At 40.6% G+C, this 16,204-nt stretch overlaps 1 pseudogene across 1 annotated transcript in view; it reads left to right on the top strand.

Annotated features, from left to right (window-relative positions):
• Positions 1 to 8,875, top strand: part of LOC308431935 (ubiquitin-conjugating enzyme E2 N-like) — a 52,854-nt pseudogene extending 43,979 nt beyond the window's left edge. The window contains exon 2 of the transcript in view: positions 8,386 to 8,875. The product of the transcript in view is annotated as a ubiquitin-conjugating enzyme E2 N-like (transcript). The remainder of the gene's footprint in view (positions 1 to 8,385) is intronic.
• The last annotated feature ends 7,329 nt before the right edge of the window (positions 8,876 to 16,204 follow it).

Raw genomic sequence — 16,204 nt, 5'->3', positions numbered from 1 at the left:
CTCAAGATGATGATAGAGATCCTTAAACAAGAATGGGAGGAAAAGCATTAAGAATTAGAAGCTTTTAAAGAGGAAACAAGAAAAACACTCAAAGAACTCAAAGAACTAGAGGAAAACAGAACGAAAGAGATAAAAGAATGGAAGAAGGAATTTAAAACGGAAATGGACACAATAAAGAAAACACTAAAAGAGACAACCTTAGAGGTAGAAAACCTAAAAAAGAAATCAGGAGTCACAGATGCACGCATTTCAAACAGACTACAAGAGATGGAAGAGAGAATTTCGGGGGCCAAAGACAACATTGAAAATATTGACAAAACAGTCAGAGAAGCTGCAAAAACCAAAAAGCTTCTAACCCAAAATGTCCAGGAGATCCAGTACACAATGAGAAGACCAAACCTAAGGATAATAGGAATAGAAGAGGGAGAAGAATATCAATTAAGAGGCACAGTAAATATCTTCAATAAAATTGTAGAAGAAAACTTCCCTACCTTTAAGAATGAGATGACCATGAGCATAAAAGAAGCCTACAGAACTCCAAATAGATTGGACCAGAAAAGAAATTCCTCCAGACACATAATAGTCAAAACGCTAAATGCCCAAACAAAGAAAGAATACTAAAAGCAGTAAGGGAAAATGGTCATGGAACATATAAAGACAGACCAATCAGAATCACACCCAACTTCTCAACAGAGACTATGAAAGCTAGAAGAGCCTGGAGAGACTTCATGCAGACCCTCAGAGAGCACAAGTGTCAGCCCAAGCTGCTATACACAGCAAAATTCTCAATCACCATAGATGGAGAGACTAAGATATTCCAAGACAAAACTAAATTTACACAATATCTGACCACAAACCCAGCACTACAATGAATTATAGCTGGAAAACCCAATACAATGAGGGGAACTACATCCTAATAAAAACAAGAAAACTTCTAAGCAAGAAAACCAAAAGAAAAAAAGACATACAGGCACAATTCAAACTCCAAAAGCAAAAATAGCAGGAAACAGCAACCACTATTCCTTAATATCTGTTAACATAAATGGACTCAATTCCCCAATAAAAATATATAGGCTATCAGACTAGATACATAAACAAAACCCATCATTTTGCTGCATAGAGAAAACTCATCTCAGAGACAAAGACAGACACTATCTCAGAGTAAAAGGTTGGGAAAAGAACTTCCAGGCAAATGGCCCCAAGAAGCAAGCTGGAGTGGCCATTCTAATATCAAATAAAGTAAATTTTCAACCAAAAGTTATCAAAAAAGGTAAGGAAGGACACTTTTTACTCATTACAAAGGAAATCTGTCAGGAGGAACTCTCAATCTTTAACATATATGCTCCAAATACAAAAGCACCCATATTCATGAAAGAAACCCAACTAAAGCTCAAAAAATACATTGCACCCCACACAAGAAAAGTGGGAGACCTGAATTCCCCATTCTCACCAATGGACAGATCATGGAAACAAAAACTGAACAAGGACACTGTAAAACTAGCAGAGGTTATGAACCAACTGGAATTAATAGATATCTATAGAACATATTATCCTAAAACAAAAGAATACACTTTCTTCTCAGCACCTCACAGCACCTTTTTGAAAATTAACCACATAATTGGTCACAAAATGAGCCTCAATAGATATAAGAAGATTGAAATACTCCCATGCATCCTTTCAGATCACCATGGTCTAAGGTTGGTCTTTAATAACAACAAAGACAACAAAAAGCCCATATACACATGGAAACTAAACAATGCTATATTAAACAATAGGAGGGTCAATGAAGAAATAAAGAAAAAAATTAAGGATTTTCTAGAAGTCAATGAAAACAAAAACACAACATACCCAAACCTATGGGATGCAATGAAAGCAGTACTGAGAGGAAAACTCATAGAGCTGAGTGATTCCAAAATGAAACTGAAGAGAGCATACACCAGCAACTTGACAGCACAGCTGAAAGCTCTATAACAAAAGAAAGCAGACACACCCAAGAGGAGTAGACAGCAAGAAATAATCAAACTTAGGGTAGAAATAGATGAAATAGAAACAAAAAGAACCATTCAAAGAATCAACAAAATTAAGAGCTGGTTCTTTGAGAAAATTAACAAGATTGATAAACCCTTAGCTAAACTAACTAGAGGGCAAAGAGAGAGTATCCAAATTAACAAAATCAGAAAGGAAAGTGGAGAAATAACAACTGAAACTGAGGAAATTCAAGAAATCATCAGATCCTATTACAAAAGCCTATACTCAACAAAGCTGGAAAATCTGGAGGAAATGGATGATTTCCTAGACAGATACAAGGTACTAAAGTTAAACCAGGACCAGCTAAACCATCTAAATAATCCCATAACACCTAAAGAAATAGAAGCAGACATTAAAAGCCTCCCAACCAAAAAAAAGGCCAGGTCCAGATGGGTTCAGTGCAGAATTTCATCAGACATTTATTGACAACCTAATACCAATACTCTCCAAACTATTCCACAAAATAGAATCAGAGGGAACACTACCTAACTCATCTTTTGAGGCTACAAAAACCCTCATTCCTAAACCACACAAAGACCCTACAAGGAAAGAGAACTTCAGACCAATCTCACTTATGAACATTGATGCAAAAATACTCAACAAAATCCTTGAAAACTGAATCCAAGAACACATCAAAATGATCATTCACAATGATCAAATAGGCTTCATCCCTAGGATGCAGGGATAGTTTAATATACGGAAATCCATCAATGTAATCCACCATATGAACAAACTCAAAGAAAAAAACCACATGGTCATCTCACTAGATGCTGAGAAAGCATTTGACACAATTCAACACCCCTTCATGTTAAAAGTCTTGGAAAAAACAGGAATCCAAGGCCTATACATAAGCATAATAAAAGCAATATACAGCAAACCAACAGCCAACATCAAACTTAACAGTTAGAAAATTGAAGCAATCCCACTAAAATCAGGGACTCAACAAGGCTGCCCACTCTCCCCCTGCCTATTCAACATAGTACTGGAAGTTCTGAATGGAGCAATTAGACAATAAAAGGAAATCAAAGGGATACAAATTGGAAAAAAAGAAGTAAAAACATCACTATTTGCTGATGACATGATAGTATACTTAAGCGACCCCACAAATTCCACCAGAGAACTCTTACAGCTGATAATCAAGTTCAGCAAAGTGGCTGGATATATAATTAACTCAAACAAATCAGTAGCCTTCCTCTACTCAAAGGACAAACATGTGGAGAAAGAAATTAGGGAAAAGATACCCTTCACAATAGTCACAAAAAATGTGAAATACCCTGGTGTGACTCTAACTAAGCAAGTGAAGAACCTATAGGACAAGAACTTCAAACCTCTAAAGAAGGAAATCGAGGAAGATCTCAGAAAATGGAAAGATGCTCATGGACTGGAAGGATCAACATTGTCAAAGTGGCCATCTTACCAAAAGCAATCTACAGATTCAATGCGATCCCCATCAAAATACCAACCCAATTCTTTATTGAGTTGGAAAGAGCAATGTGTAATTTCATCTGGAATAACAAAAGACCTAGAATAGTGAAATCCATTCTCAGCAACAAGAAAGCATCTTGGAATCACTATCCCTGACCTCAAGCTATTTTGCAAGGCAATTGTGCTAAAAACTGTGTGGTACTGGTACAGAAATAGGCACATGGATCTATGGAATAGAATAGGAGATCCAGAAATGAGCCCTCACATATATGGTAATCTGATTTTTGACAAAGGAGCTGTAAACATTCAATGGAAAAAGGACAGCCTATTCAACAAATGGTGTTGGTCCAACTGGCACTCAGCATGCAGAAGAATGAAAATAGACCCTTTCTTCTTGTACAAAGGTCAAGTGCAAGTGGATCAAAGATCTCCACATTAAACCAGGTACACTGAAACTATTAGATGAGAAAGTAGGGAAAACCTTAGAACACATACGCACAGGGGAAAATTTCCTGAACAGAACACCAATGGCTGGTGCTCTAAGGTCAAAGATTGACAAATGGGACTTAATGAGATTGCAAAATTTCTGTAAGGCTAAGGACACTGTCAAGAAAACAAAACGGCAGCCAACAGAGTGGGAGAGGATCTTTACCAACCCCACATCAGATAGAGGCCTAATATCCAAGGTGTACAAAGAACTCAAGAAGCTAGACACCAGAGAATCAAACAACCCTATTAAAAATGGGGTGCAGGGCTAAACAAAAAGTTCCCAATTGAGGAATATCGAATAGCTGAGAAGCATCTAAGGAAGTGCTTTACATCATTAGCTATCAGGGAAATGCAAATCAAAACAACCCTGAGATTCCACCTCACACCAGTCAGATTAGCCAAGATCAAAAATTCAGATGACAGCAGATACTTGTGAGGATGTTGAGAAAGAGGCACACTTCTCCCCTGTTGGTGGGGTTGTAAACTGATACAACCACTCTGGAAATCAGTCTAACGATTCCTCAGAAAATTCGACATAATACTACCTGAAGATGCAGCTATTCCACTTCTGGGTATATACCCCAGAGACACCTTAGTACACAACAAAGATATATGCACCACAATGTTTATAGCAGCTCTATTTATAATAGCCAAAAGCCGGAAAGAACCCAGAAGTCCTTCAGTAGATGAATGGATACAAAAATTGTGGTACATTTACACAATGGAGTACTATTCAGCTATCAGAAATTGTAAGAAAATGGATGCATCTAGAGAATATCATCCTGAGTGAGATAACCCAGTCACAAAAGAACAGACATAATATGCAGTAACTGATAATTGGATACTAACCCCAGAAAGCTCTGAACACCCCAGAAACAACTCACAGACTGTGTGAAGTTCAAGAAAAAAAAAAAAAAAGAAAAGTAAAAATCATTATGTTTACTCCTTACACACCAAGAAAACTTTGACTAATTCTAGGTTACATCCTGTTTTACATGTACTTTATGCTCATTGTAACTAGTAATATCTTAATGCACACTATCAAACCTTAAAAAAAATAAGCCAAGCAATGACAAAAATGTATTCATATACTTCTATGCAAAAATGCTTAAAATTTGTACATTTATCTTTGTTTTTTTAAAATAAAGTTCTTCAATAATTAAAAAAAAGATATAGAAGGTTGTATTGTGTTGCCCCAAAGCTCTTGCTGCTTTGGTTTATAGCTAGCTGCAAAAATGCCTGTAGACGTGTGACACCCACTGTCATTCTGAATGGCCAAGATGGCATCTTATCTAAATGTCCAGCACAGGTCATAGCACAGTTTGATGGTTAAGTGTAAATCTTCCACCTACTCCAGGGCTGGACATTCCTTGGTAAGTGACCATTAATGTCCTCATCTGTCAATGGAGACAATAATAATGCTATCTCCTTAAGCTGCTGAGCACTGGAGAAGCCGAGAATAGCACTGCTCAGTTAGACACTAAAGGCACAGTTCGTAACTCGATAATCAGAGCTGTCTGGGGAGAATGTTAACATCACCTGTAACCTCTGTGGGCTTTTCCATTCTGCCCAACCACTTGGCTTGCATTTATATGGGAAGTCTATGAGAGCCCTAAAAGAGCTTCCTTCCAAGGATAACATATTAATACCCAAAGCAACATGCACAGTGTATACATTTATTATCCAGAAAGGAACTTGCTCTGCAACCCAGATTGGCTTTGAACTCATGCTTCCCTAATTTCCGCCATCTGTCTTTCCAAGGCTGAGATTACAGATGTACACCACCACAGCTGGCCCATGTGTCTTAGACCTCAGCGTTTTATAATATTGACTGGTGATAGGTCTTTACCAGCTTCCTAACCATTTTGAGGTAGCAGCTACCAGGGCTTTAGTTAAGCACTGCTTTGAATATTTTTTCTAGCCGAGAAATATTCCATTGTGTAATCATACTACATTTTTTAACCATTTTCTTTTTGGTTGAGGGGTATCTAGGTTGTTTACAGTTTCTTGCAATTATGAATGAAGCTGCTATAAACACAGTTGAGCAAGTATTCTTGTGGCAGGATGAAACACTTTTGGTATATTGCTCTGAATCTTAAGGACATATCTTTGATCCTGGGATAGACAGTTCTTCAAGGCCCAAGGTTAGCTACCCTTATACAACTTCCTTTTTCCTCTCAAATTGTTCTCTATTTTCTGCTTTCTAGCCCAGTTTATTTTTTTTTCTATTTATTTCTACCACCTGATGCTTATACTTGGCTTTCTTTCTATTTAGAATGTTTATTGCCTCACTGACCTTGTTAGTCCAAATAATTTTTCAGATTTCAGTCTAAGTCTTGCTTACACAGAGGAAGTGGTCCTCTTCGTCTAATATCATATGCATTCAGTGCAAGGAACTCTGCCTTGAAGATCATTTTTTATAGCCATGATTTTATATTTATTAGTTCTTGTTTTGTGTGTACCTCCTGTATTGCATTTTGGGGTTCATAAGGTCAAGGACCTCCTCCCATCTGTCACTTTTGTCAGTAACAAACAAGTGATCCACCCTTTAAGACGGAGTACTTTCTGGTCCAGACTGCCCCTGAAGAACCTGGGTACCCCACAAGTCAGACCCAAAAGGAGCTATACTTGGCACAGCAGAGCCCTTCAGAACCATGTCCTAGTTCTCTGGCTGGTGCATGTGACATGATGTGCCTTATCCATTCTGAACTATTTTATTATCACATGGTAGAGACTTCTTTGGGAGTTGTATATTTCTCACCTCCACATCTTTTCCTAGGAACAGCTTCTGGTTTAGACCCTTGAGCCACAAACTCCATCTATCACAGAAGCCAGTCCATGACACCAAGAGAAAGAACTGAAGTGAGTGCTCCTTGAAAAGACACATGCATGTGTCTCTCTAGGATCTGAAACAGAGTAGAGTCCAACTTGGAGCACAGCCAAGGCTTGGGCTGTAGGTGTCTTGACCTTCAAGGTCCATAAATTATCTATACACATCTTCGTAGACTTAGATTTTTTTAAAAAAAGAACCTACTTTTAATAAGAGTTCTCAAATGCTTCTGTACCCCTCCCCCACTTCTAGCCCAAAGACAGGGGAGAAAAGATAGCAAATAGGACAAGGGGATATGGACCTGTTTAGAAGTGGTTCCTTGGGACAATTCTAATCTGCATTTGTAGGGACGCCAGCATCCCAGTTCAGTAATGTCAGGATACCACAGATGAATAAGTGACTGTGGCATGACCCAGCAGAAGCCACCAGGCCTCCAGAAAATCAACTTGAGTCAATGACCAGAACCAGATGGGATGCCAGAAGATCTCTGCTGTCCCTCTCTCAGGCATAGACTAAGATTTGAGAGCAATGAAGCATTGTAAAGCTAGCTATGCAAGCACCCATCACTGTCCATTGAGCCCCGTTTACACTCTCTCCAAACACCACATGTCCTCCCACGGGTCTTGCCTCAGCAAAGCAACACATGAGTGTACCTTAGCAAAACACCTTGTGGGTCTGCATCGCATGCTAGATCCAGAAACTTCCACTTCAGGTCTTTCTCTTGGTTGCATGAACTGTCTCTTGTAATGGCTGGAGATTGTAGCCTGAGGGTCTAAACCAGAAGCCATTGTTCCCAGGGGGAAATGTAGAGATGCGACATATAGAACTCCCAAAGAAGTCTGTTTTACCACCCTCAAACTTCTGCATGGCTGCTCTCTGCTGGTGAGTTGACAGGACCCAAGGGCAAGGCTTTTGGGGAGAGTTCACATAGATGTTTGTCTCTTTTAACCCTGCTTGTGCCAACCTGTCGGTTTTGTTCCCTGTGGAATTGTTTTCTGTATAGAACATATAAATGTCGAGGCCACTTAACACATTTCTTTCCTGGGTCGACAGAAAGCACACCCAGAACCCTAACTACCCTGTGCATGTGCAGGAGGGACTTGCCAAGTCAAGTGTGATGGTGACCTCTTTAGGAAAGCTGTGCTAATTATGAAGGTGAAGACAGAGGGCATGGAAGGAATTTGGGCTACACTTAAAAGAATTTCCATTTCTAGGTTTCACGGGGCAAAGCACTTTTTACCTCAGCCCTGCTGGCCTCTGATGGCATTTGGGATTTTAGAGTAATATGGAAGGCATTAGGCAGGCGACTGGCCACCCCCAAGCTTTTAGGACTTTTTAAAAAATGACTACAAGTGTGAAGAGAAGTAGGTGGAAACATTAAGGCTATGGAAGTAGCTTCTAGACAGCAAACAAAATATGCATTCAAAGGACCATCAAGCCAAACTTGATTTGAACCTTATTGGCTGTTCATTATATAAAGAGAAAGTGGAAAGGGGAGTTGCATTCAATTCTTGCTCTTGAGGACGTCCCAGCTTAGGCGAGAAGGTAAGACATATGTAAAACTAAGGATAATCTCAAGTAGAACCGGAGAGCTGTAAGAGATTAAAGCCTAGGTACAGACTCGTGCGTGAGGCGAGTGGAGCCGGAGACAAGAGCAGAGGCCGATTCTGGATCTGACAAGATAGCCGGGCTGCCCTGCAGGATGATCAAGGAAACCCAGCGTTTGCTGGCAGAACCAGTTCCAGGCATTAAAGCAGAACCAGATGAGCCCCTTATTTTCATGTGGCCATTGCTGGCCCCCAGGATTCCCCTTTGAGGGGGGGGACTTTTAAACTTGAACTGTTCCTTCCAGAAGAATGCCCAAGGGCAGCAGATAAAGTACGTTTCATGACCAAACTTTATCATCCTAATGTAGACAAGTTGAGAAGGATATGTCTAGATATTTTGAAATATAAGTGGTCCCCAGCACTGCAGATCCGGACAGTTCTGCTATCCGTCCAGGCTTGTTAAGTGCTCCTAATCCAGATGACCCATTAGCAAATGATGTAGCCCAGCAACGAAGCCCAAGCCATAGAAATATCGAGAGCAGGGACTAGGCTCTAGGTCACAAACAGTATTTAAGTCAGTCAAACCATCATGTGTCTACCACTTCTGCTCTGCCAGGACATCTTCCTCTTCTGTTTGCATTTAATGGACACAGTCTTAGAAACATTACAGAATAAAAGCCCAGGCATCTTCATCTTTGGTGATCACATGCACATTAGCAAGTCTGTCTGGTCCTGATTCACTGTCATAAAGCACGAGCAGAGGCTAGAAGTATCGTCTGGGCCGCTGAGAGACGCTGAGAGGCAGGAGTCTGCGCTGACTCCTTTTCCATCATGGTTTAAGTACAAGGCACTCTGAACAAAGGTATTTGTCAGGGTTAGCTGCCAGGGGTTGAGTGCATTTATTTTATTTTTTAGGGGGAAAGTAGTTTTATTTTAATTTTATGGCCTTCTTTCACCTCCCCCCTTTAACGAATCTAATTGCAGTGGTTAAATGCAGCTGACCAGTATTTTAGAATATGCTCTCTAGCCAAGTCTAACTTTAGACACTTTAGATGGACAAGCTTGATTGTCCGAACCAAAATGGGAACATCACAGCCCTCACTAATAATATTGTGACTTTGCTGTCAAGTGTAGATTCCCCATCCCCCACCCTCATCCACAAAAGACGAAGAAAAAGTTTGTGACCATTTTGTATGACTCATCTGGAAATTTCTATAAGTCTTATGTTTTAGTAAATTATTTTTGTTATTCTAAAAAATGAAAAAGAAAGCCTGGCTTTCTATAGGTCAGACAGTATTTTTCCTGAAGGTACCATTTGGAATCCCACTGTGTTGGGGAACGTGGATATATGGAGACAGAGGGTAGGTAGTTTGTCACAAATATGTAGCAGAGGAGCAAGTCTGATCAAAACTGAGACAGCAGCAGTAGTAGTCCAGGACAGGTGAGAGAATTCAGGGCAGGAGAGAAACATTTGCATGACTTGGGGCAAAGGGGAAAGACCAGAGGGTAAATTTTCTACAGTGAGCTCTGGAGCATAAGAGGGCTTAGGGGGAAGCAGACCATGGAGAAAGAAGACTAGTAGAGGAGACTGTGTTTTAGATGCAAGTATGGAAGGATAATGACCACTTTCAAAAATCCTGTTACAAAGGAAACAGCAGTTAAGAGGCAACACTGACTTTAGTCTAGCTTGTGTTGTGCATAGGAAGCCAGCAGAATGGAGCATAGAGAAAACAGTCAGAGGGAAAGACTGAAATGAGTGCTACGACTGGGTATGAGCTATGAATGTGGAAATGCAGGAAAGGAAAAGAAAGCCAGAAACAATGGTGGATTGCCGAAGGTTAGACTCTGGAGAGAAGTTGAACAGCAAGGTTCCTAAGAGCAATTCTACAGGAAGTAGATTTGGGATCGAGGAATTTCACTGGTGCTATTGGCCACTGATGGTGTCTACAGGGACCTCACTGAGATGAGTGGACAGAAATATGCCTGTTGGAAGGTATGAAGATGGAATTTTAGAACTTGCTAGCCTGTGTTCATATATGCCAGGTTCCATTTTGCAGATGACTTTCTTCAGCAAAGGAAGCTCTACTTGTCAGGAATGATTCTTCCCATCAATTCGTAGCAAGCCAAGACAGTTTTGGTCACTTTATATACTCAAAGCCTCACTAAACAAGATCCCTGCCATAAACCTCTCACATCAGTAACTTTCCCAACTGCCTGTTATTTTAAGATACAGTAAGATGTTCTATAGTTCAGGCTATCTTGAAGTCACAATCTCCCAGTCTCAGCTTCCCAAGTGTTGGAATTACAGGTATAGACAACCATGTCTGACTCCTTTCCTGCTTTCCTACCAGAGAACCAAACATTTTTTTTTGTTGAAGCTAATATGTATGAGAAAATTACCCTCATTTATAGACTACCATCAGCCCTGCTGTGTGTCGAAAGCTTGGGAATAATTGGTAAAATCTCATCTCTAACAGGCATGTTTCTACATCAAGGCAGCAAAGTGGGCTGCAGATTCAACAGAAGCCATTCTGATTTAAAAGTTCAGAGCAATTACCTGAGAAGAATGAACTCTATAGGTTTTTAATAGTCTTCATCCTCTCTCTTGGGCCTTTCTTTGGACTATGGCTGGGTGATATAGCTGGACAGTCACAGGATGACAGGCTTGATGTGTGATTACAATTTTTACCTTGAAAGGAAACTGAGAACCAGTAACCATTTGCCCAAACAAGTGTTTGTAAACCACCCCTTCCCTTGATGCACAGAATCTACAGCAACTCTTGGGGAAAACCTTCCAAGACTGTCAGTGATGTTTCCTGTAGACCTTTCAGACATTTTCAGCTCCAGGCTGAATAACAATAAAAGAAAAGTTAAACCCAAGTTCCACAAATAACAACAAAGCTCTAAATTTTCGTTTCGGGGGAATCAAAGTTCAAACATAAGGAATAGGTGGCCACAGGTGAGCTTGTAAGAACAACGTGAAAGTATTTGGAACCTCCATCAGTGGTGCAGGACAGTCAACCCCATTGAAATCATGATGGATGAGAAGTCAGCTTGCTTCCCTCCCCTACAGTCATGACTAGACAGATGAAGAGACATTTGTCTCTTATTCAACTTCTAAGCTCTTCATGCAGAGTGTGTAGAGATTTGAGTTACAGTATCAGGTTAAAGACGAGGAGTGTCTCCCGCTATCTTTCTTTCTTTTCCCTCCCTCTTATGTTTGCCAAAGCCAGAAGGGCTGGAGAATTTCTCTAAGAACTGGTTTACTTCCAACTATGGTCAAATGAGATGTCAAAGCTTTTATTCTTCATTTGTTTAGTTTGATAACTCTATCAGATAAACTCCGCCAACTGAAGAACGCATGGGGTTAATATTTCTGTAACCTAACAATTACAGAGTGACTGCTCTACTTGGACTTGTGTTGGACTCTGTAGGGTTTAACACACTGAAATGCAACTCACTGATTTCCTAATGGGGCCCCAGTTTGCAGCATTTTCTTAGTGAAGCAAACCTTGCTAGAACATGTACCAATCACTGTAATTGTGTGTTTGTATGTGTGTGTGTGTGTTTTCAGAAAAAAGAAAAATGCCATAAATATGTCCCTTTCTGAAGAACTGATTGGAAACAGGATTAGATACTTAAGATGAATGACAAGAGGCAGCCAAGTGAGTGGAGCAGTGAGCAGGCTGTGCAGAAAAGTGGTAGGGAGTGGGTGCTTCGGAGAGTTTGTGCATGGTTATGACATACTCTCTGTCCTTGTATTGGATGTACCTAGCTGGGAAGATAGCCCTGTTTCTTCCTATAAGTTAATGTCCTAACTCTTAGGTTGGTCTAGCATAGTTAACATGGAGAAATATCAGAGATAAATGAACTCTGAATAGTCGTGACTCAAAAGGTTGCTCGAATGCTGTCCCTTCCACCTTCCTTGTTCTCAGTAACTGATGCCAGTTTGCTAATCTAATGAAAGGTCACATGGGTGTCAATAAATGGCTGTTTCTTGAGGGAAAAAGAAATGCATAACAGACTTTTTCGTTCCTCACCTCCTCTTATCAAGATAAACCTCAGACATAAATGTCAAACCAATCTTCCACCATTTTGGTGATTCATCACCTCCTCTACCTCACTCTACTTGGTCTCCAGCATCAAATATTGTTGAGAATATCTTCCAAAACCTGACAACAACATTCCTACGGAGACAGTAGTTTTAGTTAATGTGGCTGTTGATGAATTCCTGACCTGCCCACTCCTTGATGTTCAAAGCCCTCCATTTTCAGTCTCAGGTAGGCTGGTCCCGATGTTTTCTCCTGCTCCCTCTACAGCTGCAGAGGAAAACTGTTGGAACTTGAAGAGCTGCATATGCTGACATGTTTAGAATTATGTTATCACTCTCTGGAAAGATTTGTGCTGCTTTTAAGTTCATGAAAAGCCATGCTTTCACCACCTCAGGGGGCACAAAGCAAACGTGTGCAAGATTTCTGCCTGAGTCTGCTTAGAAGGTTTTGATGGATGAAAGATGTATGTATTACAGCCTCACAACTTCGGGGGAGGTGGTTTTACAGCACACGGTCATATGCACATACATACACACATGCACACACACATGCATACACAGAGTCATATACACACATGCACACATGCACTCACAGAGTCATGCACACAACACACACACACACACATATGCACACAGTCTCTCTCTCTCTCTCTCTCTCTCTCCCCCCCCCCTCTCTCTCTCTCTCACACACACACACACACACACACACACACACACACACACACACACACACACTGATAAGTACAGACATTTACACAGCCTCAAGTATTCAGGTGGTAGAAATGAAAGCAAAATTTCCAGACAGAGATCAAGAGGTATTACTAAAATGCACTCCAATATAAAAATAGTGACTGGATACACATCATCGCAAAGTTACAAGCTTGATTGACTCAGTTCTTATGGAGAAAGAGAAGCTGCCTTTGGTTCCCATTTGGGATAACATGGAGTGGATATGTTTAGCTCTCTTCATTCCTGCAGGAAAACCTGATCCAGGAGAATGGGAAATTTTGGCCCGTGTTTTAATGACTAGGCTCAGGCTATAGATGAATAACACTGGATTTGTATCCAAATTACGCCAGGATGAGTACGGTTTCAGCAAATGCCAAGTCAAATAAGCTCACGATGTGAGCTTTGTCACAACATTCTTGCCTCATAAAGACCTTTCTAGATGCTTCTTTAAACTGTCTGGACTTATTGGTTAGAAACTGTCTAACCAAGTGGCTCTTTGGCCAGGCCATATTAGGACAATTATTTACCTAAAATTTATTTACTTGTAACAAGACTGAAAATGGCCCAAGTGCCTGGGGGAAATTACGTAGGAGACACTTCGTGAAGAAACCGAATCCTTCTTTTTATCATCTCTGGGCTATAACGGAAACGACTTGGAACAATGCCTATGACGCCTTCCAGAACAAAGGGAGCATGAGTGTTGTTCATTGTTAAAGAACCTCCTTGTCTGGGTGTCTGTTTTTATTAGGAACCATATATCGTATTATCTTACATGAACTTATGACCCAATGATAAATAACCTGGCTGCTAAGCTGATTTTCTAGCCCTTCCCTCAAGGCCAGCTGTGAATAGGCCCATCTCCGCTGCCCACTGGTTCCCTCGACCTCCCTCATTATGTGCTGTGCTAAGGACCCTTTAACTCTAGTTTGAGCACTCGTGACTAACTGACGAGAATAGCAAGAGACAGAAAGCCAAGGTCCCCAGCAGGCCTGGTTCTGACCCATGTTTCAGCTTTGTACGGCAGAAGAGGCCCTGTGGGTTCTGCTCAGTAAGTACACCTTTCCCCCATGTCTTCCACAGCTGCAGGTGTGCTCTCTGCCATTCATTCTACAAGGTTCCCAAAAGTCATAAGAACTCATGTGAGTCTGAAACCATGAAAGCAGAAAGTACCTCGAATGCATTTCGCTCTTGTTTCTTTACAGGTAGCCTCAGGCCAGTCTGAGGCCCCCTTGCGTGCATGTCTGGCTTGGGTTCATTCCGGGTTATATTCTCTCCTTGGACTCAGAGAGATCGACAAGGATCGTGTGCCATTATCTTTGCCTAGAGCACACTTCCAGCTGATGTTCTCATAACTGCTTCTTCCCTTTCATCAGACTTCAGTATATTCTGAAAGCCTATCCCCAACAAAGCGGGCTCCATGGCGTTTGCTGAGTTCTGAACAGAACACTTATCACAGTCAGTTATCACATATGCCCAATTGATTATCTTTCCCAACACACAGTAAATTTCCTGAGAACAAACGCTAAATCTTTATTGCTCTTTGTTGCATATATCTGGCCCTGAGCCTGTAGTTGATGTCTTATTGGATAAAAGAATGAGTCAGAATTTGGAAATGACCACTAGTTTTTTGCCAAAAAAGAAAACAAAAGGCTTTGATTCTCTTCCCCCTGTCAACCTATGCATGGATTGGTATCAGCATAAGAGAGAATAGAGGGTCCTTCCATCAGGATTTTCATTGTTATCCAAGAACAATATTAGTAAGCTAAGCTAACACCTTTGTGTTGTGTCAAGACATGCCTGGCTGTCCCAGCACTTTGCCAACACTTCCCACTCACCCTAGCCTATTAGAGCAGACTATAGAATTATTGACACGTCATTTACCCTCTGGCACCTTCTCAGCAAGGATTAATCATCCCTAGGAGACTTGTTTATATGCTTGATTGGTTTTGATAGCTCCTGGTGCCAGGCCTTTAGCATACAGCTAGAGAAAGGCCAGGGGCCTTTCTCCCGTAGTTGTTCTCAGCGATGCTAACATAGGCCTTTCCTGTTGCACTCTACAAAATCTCACACTTACTAAACTCCTACATCGCAGATTACACTAAAGTAAGCAAATGTACAAATGAATCAAGGAAAAGCAAGATCTTCTGTTTTTAGCATACATACACATATATGAAAATACATATATGGGCTTTTCTGTTATTGTGATAACAGACTAACCAAAACCAGATTGAGGAAGAATAGGTTTATTTAGCTTATAGTTTACAGTCTGCCATCAACTTTTAAATCCTGTCATTGGATGTGACAGAGTCACAAGAATGGAGAATTTTGGGTCCTTGAATAACACTTAGAGAGTCCTTGTCATTGCTCAGAAACTCTCTCATTCTCTCTCTCTCTCTCTCTCTCTCTCTGTGTGTGTGTGTGTGTGTGTGTGTGTGTGTGTGTGTGTGTGTATAATTTCCTGAGGTTACATTTGTTATGATGTGTTAGTGGACTATTTCAGTATGATGGACTGTAAGCAGCAGAAAGTGAGAATGAGAGAGATGGGGTGGGTGGGTGGATTCTTTTTCTAAGAAGAGTTCTAGAAACCTAGCATTAAACCAAGCATGCTCTAGGTGTTTAGCTACAGAAGTTAAAAAAAACATATTTCTACAATAAATAAATAAATGAGACAACGTTCTCCAAGACAATTGATGGGGACTCAGCCATCATTTCAGGCTTCACAGTAGAAAACCAAAGAAAGAAATTTAGGATTACAAAGGAGAAGTAAGTTCTAAAGGTCACAGATTCAATTCACTTCAGAGCAGGAGTCAGCCATCTGATGTCACTCTGCATGTACCCCCCCCCCCCGCCTGAGCAATTATGTTAATATCAGCTTCTGCTCAGGCATAGCCTACTAACCTCAGCTAGAGTGAACCACATATAGATACAGTTCACATGCAAATCACAGGGTGAATTCCATATTCATTGCTGGACTCTGTCATCATCTTCTTTGTAAATATCATAGCAAGAAAGGCATGAAACTGTTTGATATACATTTTATGAAGTAAACAGGGTTTACAGAAACAAGCACATTCAATTTTGAGGGCTATCGTGGAATACAGTCTT

The sequence above is a fragment of the Micromys minutus genome (genome assembly GCF_963924665.1).
Source record: "Micromys minutus genome assembly, chromosome: 17".
Taxonomy (NCBI): Eukaryota; Metazoa; Chordata; class Mammalia; order Rodentia; family Muridae; genus Micromys; species Micromys minutus.
The sequence above is the reverse complement of the archived record's forward strand: the minus strand, read 5'-3'. Positions and strand labels throughout refer to the sequence as shown.